At 39.6% G+C, this 20,174-nt stretch overlaps 1 protein-coding gene across 5 annotated transcripts in view; it reads right to left on the bottom strand.

Moving 5' to 3' along the window:
* Positions 1-20,036, bottom strand: part of PLEK (pleckstrin) — a 62,215-nt gene extending 42,179 nt beyond the window's left edge. Inside the window, exons 1-4 of one of the 5 annotated variants that reach the window (XM_014964535.1) lie at positions 18,901-20,033; positions 18,574-18,777; positions 18,378-18,446; positions 17,366-17,475 (exon numbers count right to left, since the gene is read on the bottom strand). The gene's annotated coding sequence lies outside the window, so the exon portion shown is untranslated. Of the gene's footprint in view, positions 1-13,793; positions 13,867-17,365; positions 17,476-18,377; positions 18,778-18,900 lie in introns of all 5 variants that reach the window. The other 4 variants (XM_014964533.1, XM_014964537.1, XM_014964534.1 and 1 more) reach the window with 4 other exon arrangements.
* Positions 20,037-20,174: the final 138 nt, after the last annotated feature.

Genomic DNA, 20,174 nt, shown 5'->3' on the forward strand with positions numbered 1-20,174 from the left:
CCTCCTCTCCTGCAAACACACCACAACCTTGCAGAACCCAGTGCAAGCACTTATTCGCAGAAGGGACTCCTCTTTTCTATCACTGAGCTTCTTCTAATTCAAACTGGCACCCGAAGAGCAACAGCCCAAAGTGCTCTGTGGTCCAGAAGGAGAACAGAGACAGATGGAGATCCAGAGAGCTCACAGAGTTCTGAACCTTCTGGCAGCATCCCCCAGTACCCTGACTTTAGCCTTTGTTGCACCCAGCCTCATGAGAAGTTTCTGCTTTCCCACAAGTTCAGGAGCTTGCATTTTTTGACGTGCGCCATCACAAGGACTATTCATCCAAGCTATAGCACCTCCACAGTTCTTATAAACGAGGATACTACTTCCTTAATAGAACAACTATTCCCCACTTCAAAGATAACTCCAAACTGTATTAAAATGAGCGGGTCCATCATAAATATCTAAAGACAGAACCAAATCTCACTTCACCTTCACATATGACAAAGAATGTGCCAAATCACATGCTTCTATAGCCAAAGTTGTGTCCGTGTTGCCATGTGCCACAAGCTAGAACCCAGCTAGCTCTGAACAAGATTATAATTCAGCCTTTTGCCAGTCAACAGGATCCCAGTACCCAGTCTCAACACAGCATTTTTTCTGCAGTGGGTCAGCACACTCTGTACTGTCTCAGCCCTCTACCCGGTAATGAATCTGAGTTGGTAAATTTAAATCTCCACTGCAATGCTAAATGATCTGTCTCTCCCTACCCCCTCCAAAGTGCTTCATTCTCAGGGGAATAACATTAGCATTTATGGAAGCAAATGCCTCAGGGTTTTGCTAATGTGCAAATGAGCTAGAGCCTTCCACCTTCAGATCACAAGCATGAATCCTATTCAGCTCAAAGGTAAAAATACCGTTTCTAGCAGAAATTTGGTATCAAGATGAGTTCTAGTTCCAGCTCCTCCATCACAAATTCATCTTTATGCTTCCTGTGCAATTGTTATTTTCCAAGTAAGACAGGGCTTTGAGCTCCACAGAGCCTTCAACCAAGGACTCCCAATTGCAGCAAGATCCAAAATAATTTTGATACAGATCTTCCGGATAAACAGATTATCACACTTAAGAAAGGGAAAAATAAAAAGCATTTCAAAAAAGTAATGGAAGTTCTATGAACTAGAACTCACAGAAGTGCCCAAAATAACAAGGTTTTTCAGCAAAGAGGTACAGAAAATGAAATCTATATAAATATCAGCTGCTTTAGCCCCCTTAAACACTAAAAACTCCACCGTGGCCATGTTTGTTATTTAAACTATCCAGTTTTGCTTACACACAGCAAACCGCTATAACTGATACACATTTTTAGAAACAAGTAATAAAAAAAATCTGAAGAACTTGCTTTGGGAAAAAATAACAGGGAACGGGGTTTTCAATTTCAGCATCTGCAAACCACTACTGGGCTTGCGTCCCTTTTTCCTACTAATCTAAATTCACACCATTATGCCCTAATGTTCCTCCCAGTCACTGCAGAAGTTCCTCTCCTCCACAGGAGGGAGCTTTTCTCTTGCAAAGATGACGATCTCTTTCGCAGTTCTCATTTTGGAAATCTGTAGGAGCTCTAAACAGTTCTGGAGTGCCCCACGCCTGACAGCTTCCACACAGGATTAGCACAGAAGATTCAAAAAAATGAAGAGAAAAAAAAAAAAAAAAGCCCAGGAAACAAAAGATCAAGCATTTACAAGCTAAACCATTCTTGGACCTTGGTGTTATATCACCTTATTACTTCTCCCCACCCCTTTCCCCCCTCCCTGCAATTGCTTCTATAGCAGAAAAGCACGAGAATGTCAAATCCAACACCATTTATGTCCAGACATATCTGAGATATAAACGTCAATCCTGTGCCTGAAGGTATCAGCTATCCAGACAGTACTAGAAGAGGAACAATAGATCACAGGAATTCAAAGAACATAACATCTTGGGAAGAAATCTGACCTAAAAGCTGAAAGAAAGAACTGAACACGAATTTGAAAATGTATTTTAAAGGACACAGATGAAAGCAATCCTCTCTCTGGACAACTATTTATTAATTCATCACATGACAGCCAGCTTTTACTAGGGTTAACCTGGACAGCTGCTTTTTCTAGAAAAACAGCTCACTTTCATCGTTCAAAATTCTGTGCCACACTTGATCTGCAGCCCTGAACTGCAATTTCCTTCAGGGTAGCACTGTGCTATCATCAGGTTTCACAGCTGCTACTTTCACTACTGGTTCCTTAGCAAAAGAAAAAATAAATAAATAAATAAATAAAAAATCACAAAATGCAGAGGTGACAAGCCAAGTGGGAGCAGTGCTTAAGCTCTGCTGTTCTTGCCATCTAGTAACTTGAGGATTTCATATTCCCTGTTGTCTATGTTCTAGTCCAATGGGTATATCCTGCTCCTGATGAGTATAGCTAATTCCCACCATCAACAGTGGGAATAAGACGTGCACACAGAGGGGACAACGAGCCCTTGAGGCCTGTTGTAGTAGTAATTTCAAAATATCGGGGTAAACATATTTTTCACGAGATAGGTAATAAGCCTGGGTACCTGTTTCTGTGTTTAAGAATGCATCATATGTTTGTATACTCAGAGCACTAGAGATACCCTGCTCACCCAATTTCCAGCTTTATTTGAGTTTCAAGAAACAGTTCTCCCATGGATAACTAATTGCTATATATACAGATCTATACACACGGGTCTAATCACAAATCAAAGCCATGTGGAACAAAATAGGGCAGAAAGGATTAGGTGAAATAACATCTTCTGCTCCACAGCTCTGACAATCTTGATTTGTGACTAGCCACATATAAAATAGCACATGCTGCTTAGAACTCTCTCCTCCTATTAAAGTCGTAACTTCAAAAAAATATTGCAAGTCTTCCCTGTCTCCAATACTTGCTATTACTTCAAAGCCAACTATGGTATAAGCATGCGGGTTGTGTTTTGGCTTATGCATAATCAACACTAGTAAAGATATTCAGCTGCAGGCCACGCTCAGCTAAACAGAAGGCTAAATGTTAAGTTGGAAAAGCCAACTCTAGTGCGATAACTTAGTGGTGCTAAAGTTTCTTTAATCAAAGCCCTATCTAACATTTTAGAAAAAAACAAAACCCAGAACATCCAAACAATCTGCAGAGCACATCAGATCACACTCTATGCTCAGAGAAGTTTCTCAGAACAAAACTTTTCCTGTTCACAGGTAATTAACCCTGCAAAATCATCACGCTGTATGGTAAGTGCAAATTGCTAAAAAAATATTAATAATTAAACAAAACAGAGCAGACAACATAGTTTGAGAAAAGACCGCAAGTCCCAAAACAAGCAAAGGCAACCAGAGAGTTTTGTTTGTATAACACTTAATAAGTCCCCAGGGGAAAAGGGACAGCTGTGTAAAGCTGCCTTGGTTATCCCTTTTGGGTTGGTTTTTTTTTTTTCATCATAATTACATCTGTTACTGATGTTTCATAAAATGAAATGTCCAAAGAGTCCCCTGAAAGCTCAGTGTGAATACTGATAAAGCTTGAACATATAAAGCAGATAAAAAAGCATCCTCAGTGATAGATTTTGGAAGGTAGCCAAGATCATCTTGGGAGTTTATATCTCCTCATGTCGAGTAAAAATCTTTACTGAGGAACACTGCATCTTCAACACTCATTTGACTTATTTTCAGTACAAGGACTTAAAGTGAACTTGACATCAAGTTTCCCAGTAGGACTTGTAGCTCACAAAGACAGCATGTCAATGTTTATACTCATTCCATGACTCCTGTTCTATTTCTTTAAGTAGGGTTGTTGTTTGGTTTTTGGGGTTGGCTTTCCACCACCCCCCCACATTTGAAAAGAAATTATGGACTTTTTAAAGAGCCTGAAAAGCATCACTTTCTTACAACTTGAAACTGCAAGTAATAAACACAAAACACTGGACTAGATTTTGCTCTAAAATAAAAAGGCAAAGGACAGAGTACAAGGTAGGTAATTAGAATTCAAGTCTGGGGAACAAGAATTACTTGGTTTAACTCCAGTTCCTATAATCACACTGATCTAGCATGTTTTAACCAAAGCTAGATACATAGATATAGAGCTTGAATTTCAAAACTGCTAAGCATTTTTCTGCTTTACTTGAAAGAAAGAGGGACATTAGAAGCTCTAAGAATCAGAAAAATCACAGACAATTCTTAAAAGGGAACAATTTTCCCTTATTATTTAAAGCATTTCCTAATATTAAAGATCCTTCAAAAATTACTTTTCAAATAAATTTTAGAAAAACACATGCCAACTAAAACCCTAATAAAACCTTTTCATTTTCAAGCATATTTAGCAGAAGTGAAATATTTACACACAAAAAGTTACCTGGAAGTTTGGGATGCTTCATTGGTTTGATCCAGTAGCTAGAAATTCTTGTAACATTATTTTTTCTGCAAAAACCTGTCTAAAGAGCTCCATAAGTAGTATTTCATAACAAAGATTGTATATAACTATAATACTATAGACTACTTACCTCTGTATCATGTCTCTAAAATTACTATGGTTCATAGATGCAAGACTAACAAACATCAAATGTGATTTTATTTTTTTTCCTTGTAAGTATTGCTTTCTAACAAGGGTTAAAATAATCATTTGGCTCTCTAAGGTTCTCTTGACCTCAACCCTTTCTCTTATCCCAAATTAGCCAAAAAAAAAAAAAAAAAGTGGTTGGGTATGATCTTACTAAGCTACATATCTACTTCACCCTGAACATTAATGAGTACCAGATCTTTTATCCCAATATGGTTCCTTTTTGTGCTACTCTTGCATAGGAGGCATACCACAAGTTTAACTAAAGAAAAGGGGACATGATTGGAGAGTCCAACTGCAGTCTCCAGAGGGCACGATTTAACTCCTGCCTGGCAAAGCAAGCACAAGAAGTGAGGACAGAAAAGCAGACCAGTTATCAGCAATCAGACTGTTATTTGAGTGTGAAACTTGAACTTTGGCAACGACGGTGCCTCCAGCTTAGGAGCAAAGTCAATACATTAATTTGGAAGCTCACTTTTATGGAACGTGAAACACTCATATGATACTTGAACATCATTACAACATGTATAAAGCTTTACAGAAGGCACTGAATCCTTTTAAGAGTTTTACAATCCAGAATGGCTTTATTTAAGATATTTGGCCTGCCTGGTAAAAGACAGCATTTACAACATTCTATGTGATGCACTGCCATTTCTGAGTAATTAGCATCTGTGAAATATCAATGGAGACAAAATTGTTCTCACTTTCTGTACATTGAATATGACAACTAAGAGCAGGAGCCTGCAAAAGGGCCTGCAGTGAAGTGTAAGTAATGAAAACTTAAAATTCTCCACAAAAATGCGTGATACTTAAGAAGAACGATTTAGAAAGCATATGGGCATCTTCAGAGATTTGAAACATAGTGAAGCAGAGGAATCAAAATTGATCCCTTTATGGTAGTTCAGTTCCTCCCTGATATGCAGGAGTATTGGAATTACTTTTAATCATGTCTATAATGGAAAATAATACTAAAACAGAAAGAGATCAGCAAAAGTAATTGGCAGGGGAAAAAAAGAGCTGAGTCTATTTGTAATAAGAGGTTTTAGACCCCATCAGGCTCACTGAGATTTGAGAGTACGCAAACCATACCGAGCCAGACCATAACTCTATGATATCTCCAATTCTAATATTGTTCTGTCAACTTTTGCACCTGCACTTGCAACTTACCCAAAAGTCAGACGATCATCCCCCCAAATGCCAGCCTGGAAAAAAAAACCCTGCCCATAGTACCAAAACTAAAGAAGTTTGGTTTCTTGTACACTCATATACCATATCTGGTTGTCTGGTCTTTAAATAAAGTTAAGACCTTTGGCTGAAGTCTTTTATACAAGTGGGACAATAACATGTTGGTCCTCTATGGATTTTTGGTGTTTAACAGAAATTGAGTTTATATATCTTCCTCTCCATAAAGATAATAATAAAAAAAAAATTTAGGAGAAAAAAAAAAAAATATCTTTCTCCTCTGCTCGGTAGCCAGTTTTCACACAGGAACTTAGTATTTTGGAGAATTTTACTTGCCAAATGCAGCTGATCATCACTGCATACACCTTGTTCCTTAAAGCTAGCTAAAAAAGGCTTCTCAAAATGTCAGTGGTAGTAATACTCCTTCCCTTGGCCATGGTGGAGGTTTTTTGGTCTACTGGGGGTCTTTTTGGATTATTTTTTTTTTTTTTTAAAAAGCTCAAATAGTTAATGGCATTCATGACAGCAAAGATGCATCTATCTACAAGACTTTAAAACAAAAAGGGGTGTGTGGGTGTGGATGTCTAATCCAGAACAGTTATAGCCACAATGTAAGCTCCGTTGCAGCTCACTGCTAGTATTCCTTAGCCCTCATCTGGGAGGACCACATTTAGCCTTTGTATCCATTCCCTGGAAGAGCAACAGGAACTCAAATGTTCCAGAAACAGCATTCTTTTCATCAGCAGTGCCAGAAATTTAATATGCACAGTTCTTCTAGGAGGCTACAAGATCACCCAATCTGGCTAATAGATTAAAACAGTACTAACACCACATATGGAGAGATGCAGACTCCAGTTTTCTTACATCTACGTTCTTTTTTAAACAGCCCTCAGAACACGCACAAGATGTTTTTATTAGAGCTGCAGTCAAGGACACATCAGCTATAATGAAACAGTAAAATTTAACTGCTGCCAACAACATTCTGCTTTGGTCTACAGTCAGTTTGAGCTCCTGCCCAACATCCACTTGCTATCAGGCTCCCAGAGAGTGACACTAAGCTGCTTCTTCAAGAGTCTTAAAAGTTTATTTTGCTTTTATTGCAACACTTCACTGTGCAGTTGCGCAGTAGTAAACATGACCTTAACATCGAGTGGAAGTTTGGCAACAACTTGATTGCAAATGTAATCTACAACAGCCACAGAAGTTAACCAAGCCAAAAGCAGAGAGTTACAGCTCTTAAAAACTCAAGACTATAAATGGCTATACAAGATCACATTTCAAGCTGCAGTTTGCTAGTGTGATTAACTGTAGCGCTGTGTTACACCTGCAAATCATTTATCTTTTTGCAAATAATGCAGAAGTAATGCAGAAGATGCCCCGGTATCTGACTGTCTTCAAATCAGGTAACAGTACAGGAACAGTAATAAATCAGTGGTACCGCTCAAAACACCCATCAATAACCAAGTGTGCGAGTCTCCATGGGATCAGGACCTTGGATGGAGAAGGGATGATCTAAAATGCCCTGGAAAATAAAATGGCACCATAATTTTGAAGGCTTGAAATGAAGGCCTGGTTAACGTAGCAGATAAAAAGTAAAAGCCCTCATCAAGTTTTTAGGGCAAATATGTTTTACAAGCTGAGTCTGTAAAGTTCTGTAGTTATAAAACACATTCTATTGCAATGTTTTATAAGGCAGAGAGAGCAGCTGAAAAAGGAATACCTCAGAGATTTATTTACAAATAGGCTACAGAAATAGCTAGCTGCTACCCTTGCTGCTGTTAAAAAGAAAGATGAAGTAAAAAGATGAGGCTTCTCTGAAAGCAATTATCTAGGTACAGATAAAAAGAAGATAAAAGTGAAAATGATGAGATGCAGTAAGTTGCTTGTAATAGAGCTCCTGAAGTGAACATTCTGCTCAAACACTGTGGCCGCTTTTCAGAGGTCAGCATACGAGAAGAGACATCGAATTTCCATCCTTTTAGCATTTTCCTTTCTCAGAACAGCACTTCGGTACAGGCAGCAGATATACATACTGCTAAAGTCACAAAACCACTTCAAAATTAATACGGGTTAGATCATTTCCTCACTTAATCTGGCCTAACTCCCAACCCAATATCTGTTTTTTAACAATTTCAAGCTACAGCATAGTCAGGCCCTAAACAAGTAGTTTCAACAGCAGCATTGTAATCAGCTTAATTTGTAGTTGTCTCTCCCCACACGGATCACAATCACACAATCTTGGCTCTTCCCAGCCCCTCAGTAGTGCTCATGCAATGACGTGGTCAACCAGATCAGAGGGACAATTGGGGGCACACTCATTTTTGGGGAGGTTATTTTTCAGTCCCATTAGCTCCCAGCCACAAATAGTGGCCCAATGGAGAGGTCAAGAAGGTGTAGCAAGGACTAGCTGTGCCTCGACCAGACGTGCAACTGCACTTTCATAGAGAAGTTCAGGCCCTGGCTCACTACAGCATTTGCAACCCTGCTCAGCAAAGCACACTGACTTGAGGCCTCAGTTACTATGGTGATGAGCATGGAATAAATGTTTATATATAATTAGATAAATTCTCCCTTCAAGAAAGCAGTTGCCCTTCTCACAGGCAGCTACTCGTATGTTTTTAACTAAATAGACGTAAAACAAGTATTAAAATTTTAAAGCTTAAATGTCACTATTATTCATTAGCAAGCTAATGAGAATTTAAACCTATGGCAAGAATTAAAAACAAGCACGTGAAAAATCAGTCAATGAGAACGCCATCTCTTTTGAAAACTGAACTGCTGAGCTCCCTAGAGATAAGTTAATGCTTGGTTTTGTACGTTTTAGGGTTCTGCTTAAGAAAACCAGGAATGATTAATAAAACTATCTCATTGTTTAACAAAGCTTAAGATACACTTATTCAATAAAAAATGAATGTATGAGTCCTTTTCTTCCATGCAATAACTAAATCACTCCACTTGTAAAATATAAGCAGTATTTCCTAACTCTAAGCTTACTGTAAAAAGCTGTAAGCTGATATAAACAAGTCAATGTAGCTGAAATGCTTAGTTCATAAACGCATGAGTAGCTTACTTCCTTTTTCAAAAGATTATGAATCAGTAATTACAGCAGAACCGTGTGCCACAAAGATGAAAATTCTGCTTAGGGTTTTGGGGAGCCCAAACACTCCACAACATTTATGTGTAACCTGGACTTTTCCTCTTATTTTAATTAAGAAAATCTAGTCCTAAAATGTCATCACTACTCATACTCCTTAGCATCTAAAATTGCTTTAAATTTAAGGAATACTAAATTCAGAGTAGACAAGACGATTTTCTAGGATAAAGGACTAGTGACAAAACTTAAAAAATTAACTTGAAACTTAAAAAATACACTGAATTCCTCCCTGAAGAAAAACAAGCAATTGGCAAAATGCGACAGAAACATCGCCAGCTGATGAGCTGCCTCATTCTTTCCACTATGATGCCATCTGTTGCCATCTCTTCCCTGTCCACAAGCACTACACTTCCTCAGACTCTCAGCCTGACCCAGATCCAGCCCTGATCTCAAGTCTGACAAGGAAATCCAGTTTTACCCACCCAGAGGGTGTCAATAACTACACCTGTGGTGGGAGGTAGACAAGTAAAGAGGCTTCTACATATTACAGCTCTTTGTCTGAAATTTTCCTCCTTTCTCCCCAGATGTGTATTCAGCCCAACTGTCAGAGTAATTAACTTTAGAAAAACTTAAACTACATAAAGCGCTTAAGCTAAGAGGGGTAATATTTTAAGAACTGAGTTAGGGAGCAGCCACGTGCAGGTTCATGCAAATAGGTCCAACGTGGGAAACTTCCAGCAAGAAGGGCAAAACCAGCAGTGTATACCCTTCCTGCAGCACGGGAGGAGCCAACGCACACACCCAGCATCCATCCACACACCATAACCTTGTGGTAAAGAACAGCAACATCTTAACCCTAATATACTCATTGAACGATGTTCAGTTATCCTTTACATTTCACCTGTCAATCCCTCCAAGGCAAAGACTTTCTCCCGTGCCTTGCACGCACTGTTGAGACACGAGACAGAACAGGAAGAGGCACAGCTGATGGTGAAGAAGCTGAGTGTAATTTTGACTCGCTCTAAGAATAGGCCAAACGCCTTCCTCCAGTTCGCATGCAAATGTATTACTGAAGACAACGCAGGCATTTGAGGGGAGAAATTCAGCTTAGAATCCGAGTATCTCTTCAGGGACCATCCAAATCAAAACCAGATCTTCTCAAACACCGAGGTTTAAAGCTTTAGCACCTTCTATCAAAGGATTTTTAAGTGACAAACACTGACATATTTATAGACATGATCTTTATTTCAATTGAGTATTTAGCTATAGCTGCAGGGAGCAGCGTGTTATTGCAAAAGGCAATAACTAGATAATCAGGTCAAACTAGAGCTCCTTTTATCCTTAAAAACCATGCATTACTATTGATTCACAAAACATTTATTTTCGTTTATAAGATAGCAAGGGACCAGACAGCCCCAAGCACTGACACCAGAGCTATCAGTTGTGCTGACAGCCTGGTAAGTAACTTATTGTACAGCTAAGAAATCTCAAATTGGATTTTCTTATTAATACTTTTAATACTTTGAGTTGTTTTCAAACTTTTATGGTACACAGTCTCAGAGATCCTGCTTTCATTTAAACATGTAACAGTAAAAAGTTGAGTATCTTAAGAATCTGGATTCACCATGAATTTAGACTGTAGTACTAAAACATAGAAAATATGCAGCTTTTAAGATTTTTCTCCCTTTTAATACTTGAAATTTTATTGAGCTATTCTGTTTATTTCTTTCATGCATATTTTTGCAAATAATTAAAAAAAAATCACTTGATATTACACTTCGTAACTTTAAGTCAAGAAGAATCCTTAATTATCATTTTTTCTTCTACAAACTGCATTTAGGCTGAACATGTCAAGCGATGTTGGATTTACAGTATCTGAATATCATGTATTTTTTTGTAATTATGGATTATACTATGTACACATATATACTACAGATTTGTATAAGAATTTCTGATTCCTCCTTCTAGTAGTACTATTGCCTTTCAAAGAAGACATTTCAAAAGATGCCTTAAAGTTTCCATGGCCCCCTGAGACACATAGTATGTGAAGTCATATAGCCAGTAAGTGACAAATTTGGTGGCAAAACTCCTCTATTTAAACTCAGTGGTGTGAACAGACTCTTAGTGGAGGTGATCTCCAAGTGACATCCAGAGAAGTGACATCTAGAAAACTGGTCTTGGATTTTAGGTTTAACGCTTTTCCACCTCACAGATGTTAAAAGTGATTGATTTGTTAATAGCTGTAGCAAAGAATCACTGTGGTCCTGACCAAAGTTTGGCATCCCCAACTCAACAGGAAGCTTAGTACTGAAGTGCTTAGTAATCCCATAAAACAGAACAGGAATAACAGGGTGTAAGATAAACCTTGTTTAGATAAGAATGTCTGGATGTGTTCTGTGGTCTTCATCGCCATAGCAGCAGGGAGGAGCACACTGCTACAGATTAGGAGGTATCTACCTAAGGTGTGGTTCCTGAACAGGACCACACACTGCATGGGGACATTAAGGATGCTGGAGAGCCTATATGCTAACTTAAAGAGAGTGGGCACAGGGGCTGCCCACAGCAGCAGGCCTTCATTGGCCCGCTCAGGCATTCAGCAAGCTTACAGTTCATCTCACAGCTCAGTGGAACCAGTCAATCCCTGGGAAACTATCTGCACCTCTTAACTGGATGTTATCTGCAGAGCTATCCCTAACCCAAACTCTCTCCAAATGTCATTATTCCAAAACTGTGACATGATACACAGGAGAAGACTCAAAGCTGGCTACTCGTGAATGGAGATCTTCAGTAAACACTTAAATGGGCTACTATGATGCCAAGAACTCAGCTTCCACTATGCTCTATAGCATACATCTACAGAGGTATGCATTCAGACAGAACGAACACCCACACGCTCAAAGGCAAGATAAATGTACGTGTTCACTAACAAGTTAACCATTTGAGCAGTAAAGTGGGCACTGAACGTTACCAAAATACCAATAAAGGGCTTGTCATCTGGGAGGTGAGTTCTCCCTTAACCATTATACAAACCAAATACTTAACTGAACACTGTACAAACACGACATATTGCCAAACCTGGAGTTACAGTAATGCAACTTGGTTGGGTTTTTTTTAATTCTTATACACATTCCACTCCGCATTAATATGAATTAAAAGATGGCATAATCCCTGCTTAAGTTGCATTTTAGGCCTTACTGGTTTTAGACATTCTCTGCTCTTTTTTAGCATCTTCAGGGGCCTCGATCAGGTAATGGCATTTCCCCTTTAAAAAGTCCATTTGCAGGGTCACTCAGACTTTGCAGGAACTGGGAGGCTCTGAAAGCAACACAGCACAGACCTGGGGAAATTTCTGCTTTTGTTTTATTTTTAAAACACTGCTTACTCCACACAACTATTTCAAAGGCTTGGACCTCCCAAGGTTTGCAACAAACCCTTTTAGGCTATATCCAAAGGCTTCTGAGTGTTGACAACCAGGTTATACTGAAAATTATTTCCCTGGAGAATTCATCTAAAATATGCTCTATTTATTGCACTCAAAGCAGCAGTGCTTAAAAAAAAAAAACAAACCCACCTATCAGCCCACACAAGAAGGGCTGCAGGTTGTTCAACATGAAAGGCAGGTCTCCATTTATGTGCCTAAGAAAAAGAGGAAGCCTCCATACACCCCAGACAAAAATCTCAAACTGTACCAGATTTGGGTACATCTGGCACACTATTGATCAAGATTGTCCTGCTCAGAGTGAGAAAGGGGTTCACTCCTAAAAGGATAAGATATGTGCTCCTCCTCCTTAACAGTAGTCCTGCTCTCTTCCCTGACCCTCAGCTAAATCCAGTAGTAACTGTCACTGTATTTGATCAGCAGAAAACTGGGTACGTATACCCTGGTATTGAGGCATTAATTAGTCCCTTTCATCCCAGGGTATGATTACAGGATGCGGGCCCAGGGAATTAAAGCTTTCTGTTGCTGCTACTGAGATACTGCTCAAAGTGTTGCTAGAGCTGGAGAGTTCAAAACCAGCAGGGCAAGATAGTATCCATGACCTGTATTTATTCTTTGCTACATGTTCCAAAATCAGTAAGTAGCAGCTGCCTCACCATGCCCTGAGGGGTGTTTCCCAGAATGGTTTCTATTTGCAAGAGGGTCAGAATATAAACATTTCCCAGACATGTCCCACACTTTTAGCTCTACTGGTTAGCAACAGGAAGGTAGCAGAATACTCCTGTGAGCACAAGTCAGCCAGAAAACTGCAAATTAAGTTGACCAAAATGCCACTACAGTGTTGCTTGTTCTAGTCCAAAATTGGTGTGAGCTATAAGAGGAAAAAGACGCTGACTGCAACTACACTGAGAAGGTTTGTCAGAAGGGGATCTCTCGCCCACAGGCCACTGTTACCCTGGGAATAGTGGGTCCAGCAGAACTGTAAATCTTTGCCCAGGTTCAACCCATGCAGTTGAAGCATTACTTTGAGGTAACACGTTTATTACAACACTAAACAAGGTTCTGTTTTTTTTTGTTTTTTTTTTTTTTTTTTTTTTTTTTTTTTTTTTAATAACCAAATTTTAATTCTTTACAACCTGTGTGGGAAACCATAAAGGACCTGTTCAAACCCACTTTCCCATCCCAAGCCTGTGCTGATTTCACCACTGGCATTGAGACCCCCACACAAGAGGTTTATTGCCCAGGCCTGGGGGCAGAACAAGGCACAGGAGGCAGAGGGGTACCAGCCCCACACCACCCTCCCGTGACCACTGCCGTGTGCTCTTTGAGCCACCAACACCAGGCAAAAGGATATAAAACAAGAACAATCCCAATTTTCTTCCATTTTTTTTTTTTTTTTTTTTTTTTTTTTGTTTTGTTTTTTTTTTTTTTTAATACCAACATTTACATGCATTACAGAGCTCTCACAGCACTGTGAAGTACAGTTGTGTACCTCACCTACCTGAGCATTAACTCTCCACTGCAGTTTTACCAGCAATCCCCAAATCTGCAGGAAGGGCATGTAACAACTTCAGCTGAATAGGGAAAGACATAAAGTTCAAGTTCTTTAAATGATAATATGATTTTTTTCAACACAAATAGTCTCACCTCATTAGCATTAATAATAATCTGCATTATTCTTCTGTGTGATTCTCTTAAACCTCTGGTTATTTATATAAAACAGATACACTCAAGCCATAAAATGTTCTGTTGAGCTCCCCACGAAAAGTTGTTTCCAACATGCAAAGCAGGCTGCAAAATAAAATGTATGATTTTCAGAGAGCAGAATTCAGAATTCTTCCCTGTTGACAGAGGAAAGAAAAATAGTACTGTATGACTAAGTCACCCAAAATTCCATGGTATTTACTTAGGAACTTCACTTTCATTATGCATACCTTTTGTCTGCAGGGAGACAGAAGTAGTGGGGGGAAGTCTGATATGAAAATAAGAGCAAATGTCTTTATGCTGAGTTTTAAAATCTCCTCTGGAAACTGTGCAGGTCCTTCTGCAAAATGAAAATCTCCATTTTTTTTTTCTTGTGGGAAATTTCTTGTGAGAGAGTTCAGCAACAGCTTGATTAATTAGAAGCTAACATCAAATTAAATCCACTGAAGTTATAAATCCATTCCACACCAGGAAGTAGATGGTACTTTACCAAATAGGTAGGAGGCAGAAACATCACAATTTACAGTGTACCACAGAAATACACTGCACCCCATCCCTGGCAAGCGCCCCTTTTAATTAGGCAGTCTTTTGCAACACGAAGGCCCAAAGACTTAAATCACACAAAATCTTCAGATTAACACAGATTAACAGCAAATCCAGCCAAGCTACAATTCCTGTAAGGGATTCTTTCACCTCTGTGGCAAAGCAAAAGCTCCCAGCAGCTCTAACAATTCTGCAGCAAAACCAAATTGCAACCTTTACTCTTTCACTAAGGAATAAGAAGATACCAGGAAGCTACATCTTTTTATAATTCTTTAAGTGACTATACTCAGCTAAAAGTGCAACAACCAAGCATTCAGTAGCACAATCCCTTCCAGCACTGGGGTGAAAGGATAAAACCTAGGATGTCCAAACACTTTGGATTCAGGACCTGAACGTACCTTATGGGAACGAAACACAGACTCCCCATCCAGCAGCACAAGAGCAACTTCACCCTCCTACTGAAAGCAGCAAAGCAGGACTGAAACTTCACCCCCCACCAGAGAGCTGAGGCTATTTTCCAGTCCAGTGCTGCAGATCAAGAATATCTGAAGACTACCACGCGAAGAAAAAGGCAGTATCTAATGATGATCTGACCACTGACAGACACAGATGACAGACTAGGTGTTTTGCACCTCGAGAAAAGAGCATCACCAAAACCAGTTTCACCATGTCTAAAGTTGTAAAACCTGTCACAGCTATATAAAAAAAAATACAGGTAGCATTCTGTATCATCACCAAATTACCTCCTTGAGAGTTCTTAGACGCACTTCTGAATTCCCATGGCAAAAAAACCAAACAAAACCAAAAAAAACCAACATGTCTTGTGGCAAATAGACCTTTTGACATTGTTTCAGTTCAGACTATTGTTTCACTATTAAAATATTGGTCTAGTTTGCTGCCTGAGTCATCATCTTTAGAATTTGTAATGGCCCCAACCTGAACCAGTCAGCCAACACATGACCAGTGATAAAACAGGTACCAATCCAAGTAATTGTTTCCACAAGATTGAAGTTACATGCATTAATAACTCATTAATATCCTGCACAGGCCAATCTCTACAGCCTAATCAGTTACTGCAGGAAGATAAGAGCTTCACAAGTCAGACCGATATTCATGTATCTCTAGCAAAGTTAAACAAAAGCAATAAGCTTTTACAACAGTGGTAGACAAGCACATCGGTGAAAAATCAAACACTGTACTTGTGCTTGCAGCACTTACCTCCAGTTGCTGCGAGGTCTTTGAGCAGTCAGCCCACAGCTCTTATCAGAGTTCCTCAGAACAAATGTCTTCAGAAAAAAGCAGCCAATTATACCAACCCCAGCTACAGCTGGATGCCATCAAGAAATCTTATCAACTGCTAGGCAAATAAGATCACTACATGAAATTATTGTGCCAACAGCAGAGTCTCAAGAAGAAATGTAACCTTTTAATCTCTATCTTTCTTGCAAATTGTTTCCTTATATTTGTTCTGCAGAGAGCTGAAAAGGTTACCCAAAGAAATAATCCTACTATGAGGACATTTAATTCACACCACCTTGGGCTACAAGACAGACAGATCAGAAGCACTTACGACCACTGTTCCAGTAAATGCACATATGTTAGAGACAACTATACACCTGCATTAGCTCTAGCAATTCCAAATCCAGCATCCTGCAATGATGTCAAATGAACTAACAGGTAACCAAAAATCACCCTATTAACCTACAGCTTCACAAGGCTTCTGCGGCCTCTGCCTTTCCTCTGGTCTTAGGGAGAGTCCTGTTCTTCATTTTCTAGGTAACGTGAGCAGTGCTCCCCTGCATCCCTCACCCTTTCATTTGACCATTTTTTTCAGCTGTGCCTTACTGGATCTGAAAAGTACCATCTTCCTCTCCTTCCAAACCTTGGCAATTTATACATATTCTCACAAATAGGCAAGAAAATAAGAGCAGACTCCCTTTGATTTCTCTCAACTGAAAAGACAGATGTAGGTGTAAGAGAGATACAATGAGATGCACTTTATCTTTCCAACTATTTGTCAGTTCTAGTCAGTATTGTGTATCTTTAGATTTGCTTACTGTTCTACCTGTTTTTATAAATGAAATGAGATTAATACAGTGCATTGGTTTCACAGACATTAGCATCCAGGACCTGCAGTAACAGGGCAATTCAAACATACTGAGAAAGGACAGTTTTCATTTCTATCTAAAAAGGCTTCCTCTTTTGCTGATAAGATACAGCTTCCCCCACCCCCTGTAGCTGAAAGCACTTTCCCCTCAAAGTCAGTTCATAAAAGGTGGCTTTCCTTTTTTCCTTCTAGAGCATTAAAAAAGAATAAGAGTTTATTTCTTTTTATAAAGCAATACTGCAGCCCATAAGAACACGCTTACACTTAAAAATCATGTATTTTCAAGCTTTACTGCACTGTCCCAAGAGTTTACCTGCTTTGCTGGGAAAAGCTGCTTACAGCCTGTTAAGGGTCAGGGCAGAAGATTATTTAATTAGGTGGCAGCCCTCACCCTGGGTTTAGAGAGGGAAATGGATCCACACAAATTACATCCAGCTGAGTTTGTAAGAAATGTTTATATGAAAACAAGGCAAGAACAAAGAAAGATATGCTTGGGGTATCAAATGCTATATTAAAAAACCTCAAAACTTAAGAGACAAATAAAGCATCACAAAAAGCACTTTAAAAGAAGCATGCTATGCAAAGAACTGCAGCTAGAGTCCAGACACATAAGCAGGAGCACAGAAATTGTTTTCCAGATATTAGCTAAAGGATTAGATAAGCCACATGATTATTGCTAATAACACTGAAGAACGCAAACAGCTATAGAGTTTACATACCTGTTTATTAATCTGTAGCTAAACCAGCTTTCAATTACGTGGAGATACATATTCATCCTAGTTTGAATGGTTGCAATCACGCCACAGAGGAGCTTTACTAAAGCCTGAAGCTGACAAAACACAGCATTGTCTGAAACTTACTCTAAGAAAACATTCCGATACCTATATTTGCAAAAATACTAGTCAGAAATACGATGATATAATGCAAAATGTTACATGCAAGTAATGGTTTTCTACAGACTCTTATCTACACACTAACAAACGCCATCTTCCATTTTTAACTTCATTTAGAAGTTGGATAGAAAAGTAACTTTGACACATTCACACAACAGATATATTAATTGAAATTAATTAGCACATCTTTGTACTGCATCTAGTAGTCCAAAACTGCATCACAAGATAAAAATTACATTTTCCTAAGTTCTTGGCCATCTCTACTTGGAACCTAAAAAGTAACAACTAAGGTACTGTATTCTTCATTTCTGTTCATTGTACTGCCATTATATTATGCAGTAGAAATTCTCACCATATTCAACCTCATTTAGCTGATTTTACTGCAGATTTGCATCTGCTAGATAAGGCTACAGTGACACAGATGTATGCAGCAAGACTGTCTGACATCAGAATTTCTTTTTCTTTTGGAGATTGTAACTTATTATTTTCACTTTGATTTTTTGGCTAGAGTCCAGTCAGTTTTAATACTAGTTTTCAGTGAAATCTAGGAATGTTTTACTCCTAGAAACTCTAGCAACTAGAATTTTGGTTTTCCCCAAAAAGCAGACTTGTCCTAGCCACCTGGAATTTCCTTCCGTGGATCAGACCATTTTACCACGTACAACCTCTCACTGTGGCCAGGTCCAGGTTCTTACCAGCTGGGCCTTTTTTGCTGATTTGCTATCAACTCAAAGTTTACAATAACACATTAGCGTTCATTTTGCTTTCTTCTAGCACAAGTTACCTTCTGTTCGCCACCACTTAGTTTCACACATCACCATGTTCTTCATTTACTTACTTTTGCTAGATTTTTCTGTGCAATCTCCCTAATCCACTCTTCATTCTTCCCGGTCAAGCTGACCCCTTTCTGCAGATATGAAGGCAATGCCGAGTATCAGTCTCCGAGCAGAACCTTTGTCAGTCATTAACAATTTCCAAGAACTGCACATTTATTGCTGTGCTTTGCTCCAATCTTTTAGATGAGAACTTCAAACCTGTTCTTGAACTTCACGGTCACCCTTTATTTATTTAGTTTCCCGAGCAGCCTTCCATTCCTCTTAGCATTTTCGGACCAGTACTGAATTTCAAGATTCCAGGTTTCTCCAGAAACTCTTCAGGTATCCTTTGCTAGCCTTAGACCAGCTCAGACTCCCATAAACAGGACAACAATGACAAGGCAGTTCCTTTTCCAACAGAAGCTGAAGGGAGAAGAAATCACCTTTTGAAACTAGAAGGCTTGTGCTCAGCTATGGTCCTAAAAAATTAACCTGGTTTTAAATAATACAGTCATCCCTTCCCCCACAAATTAGGTTGCCATTCACCTTGAACTTGGCAGGATTGATTTGCATTTCCCTGGCAAAGTGCGGAGCTATTGTGAGCCAAAACAGCAAATGCCTGAAAAACAACATCAATGTGGTTCTGAATCTTCTCTTTGGCAACATAAGTACAACCATATTTTATATGCAATTATTATTTTCACATCAGCACTTCATTTGTCACAGTGTTATGCGCTGTGTCATGGTGCTCCAAAATAAACACATTCAGCAGAGTGAGCACAGAAAGAAGGGCAAAAACAGCAAAGGAAATGTGAAGTCAACCCATCTCTACTCACTATTTTACTTTACCCTTCACAGAGTTTTTTAAAGACATCACCTGGCCTACTTAAAACTTTACAATATATAGAGATCACTCCCTGAGGGTCAGCCTTACTTATGCAATTGTATTGCCCTAAATCTTGCCTCCAAGGGGTTACTACAACTACATCTTGGCATTCTGCTGTTATCAGGCATTTTATTTTGTGAGCTACCCAGGTTACAAAGCATTAACTACTGGCATGAAACCACAAACATACACATAAACAATTTAAGCATCATCTCATCACATCACAATTCCTTTAGCTTTGTATAATTAACTATTAGCACCACTGAAACACAACACCCTAAAATCTGGTTCCAAGCACCTTCCAGCTGGACAGCCTCTTGTGATAGAACATTAAAAAACCTGAGGAAAATTAACGTAAGGAGAGCAGGCAGCACTCAGAGCCATGCTTCCAAAGGCCCATCTGTGCTGAGCTTTCTCCCTGCCTGGAGACTTTTTTTTTAAAAGTCTCCAGGCAGAGAGAGACTTTCCTGAGAACAGAAGCAACACAAGGAAGGAAGGTCGAGCAGCAAGGGCTCCAGCAGCACAGCTTATGAAGTGGCTCAGGGCTTAAGCAGAGGTTGTGTGGGAGAAAGACAACCAACAGCTCTACCAAGCCCTGGAACCCCTGAGGGAACCTTCCCTTCAGCCTAAGGGAGCAGGCACAGGCCTATCTTCTGGTCACACTCAACACCCAGGACCTTGCAAAAGGGACCTCCTGGCAGCAGAACAACCCCTCAGGGACGCCCCAACCTCCACAGAGCCTCCCACTCTCTCCGCTCTCAAGGAAACCGGCAGAACCGCCATCATCATCATCCTCCCCCGCTTCACCCACACTCCCTCCTCTCTCCTCCCTCCCCCGCCCCGCCGCCATTTTGTCCTCCCTTCCCTCCCCTGCCTCGCTGCCTGGCGTGACGTCACTCCCGCGCCGCACCCCGCACTCCCCCCCGCGCCGAGG

Source organism: Calidris pugnax, unplaced genomic scaffold (genome assembly GCF_001431845.1).
Source record: "Calidris pugnax isolate Ruff unplaced genomic scaffold, ASM143184v1 scaffold219, whole genome shotgun sequence".
Taxonomy (NCBI): domain Eukaryota; kingdom Metazoa; phylum Chordata; class Aves; order Charadriiformes; family Scolopacidae; genus Calidris; species Calidris pugnax.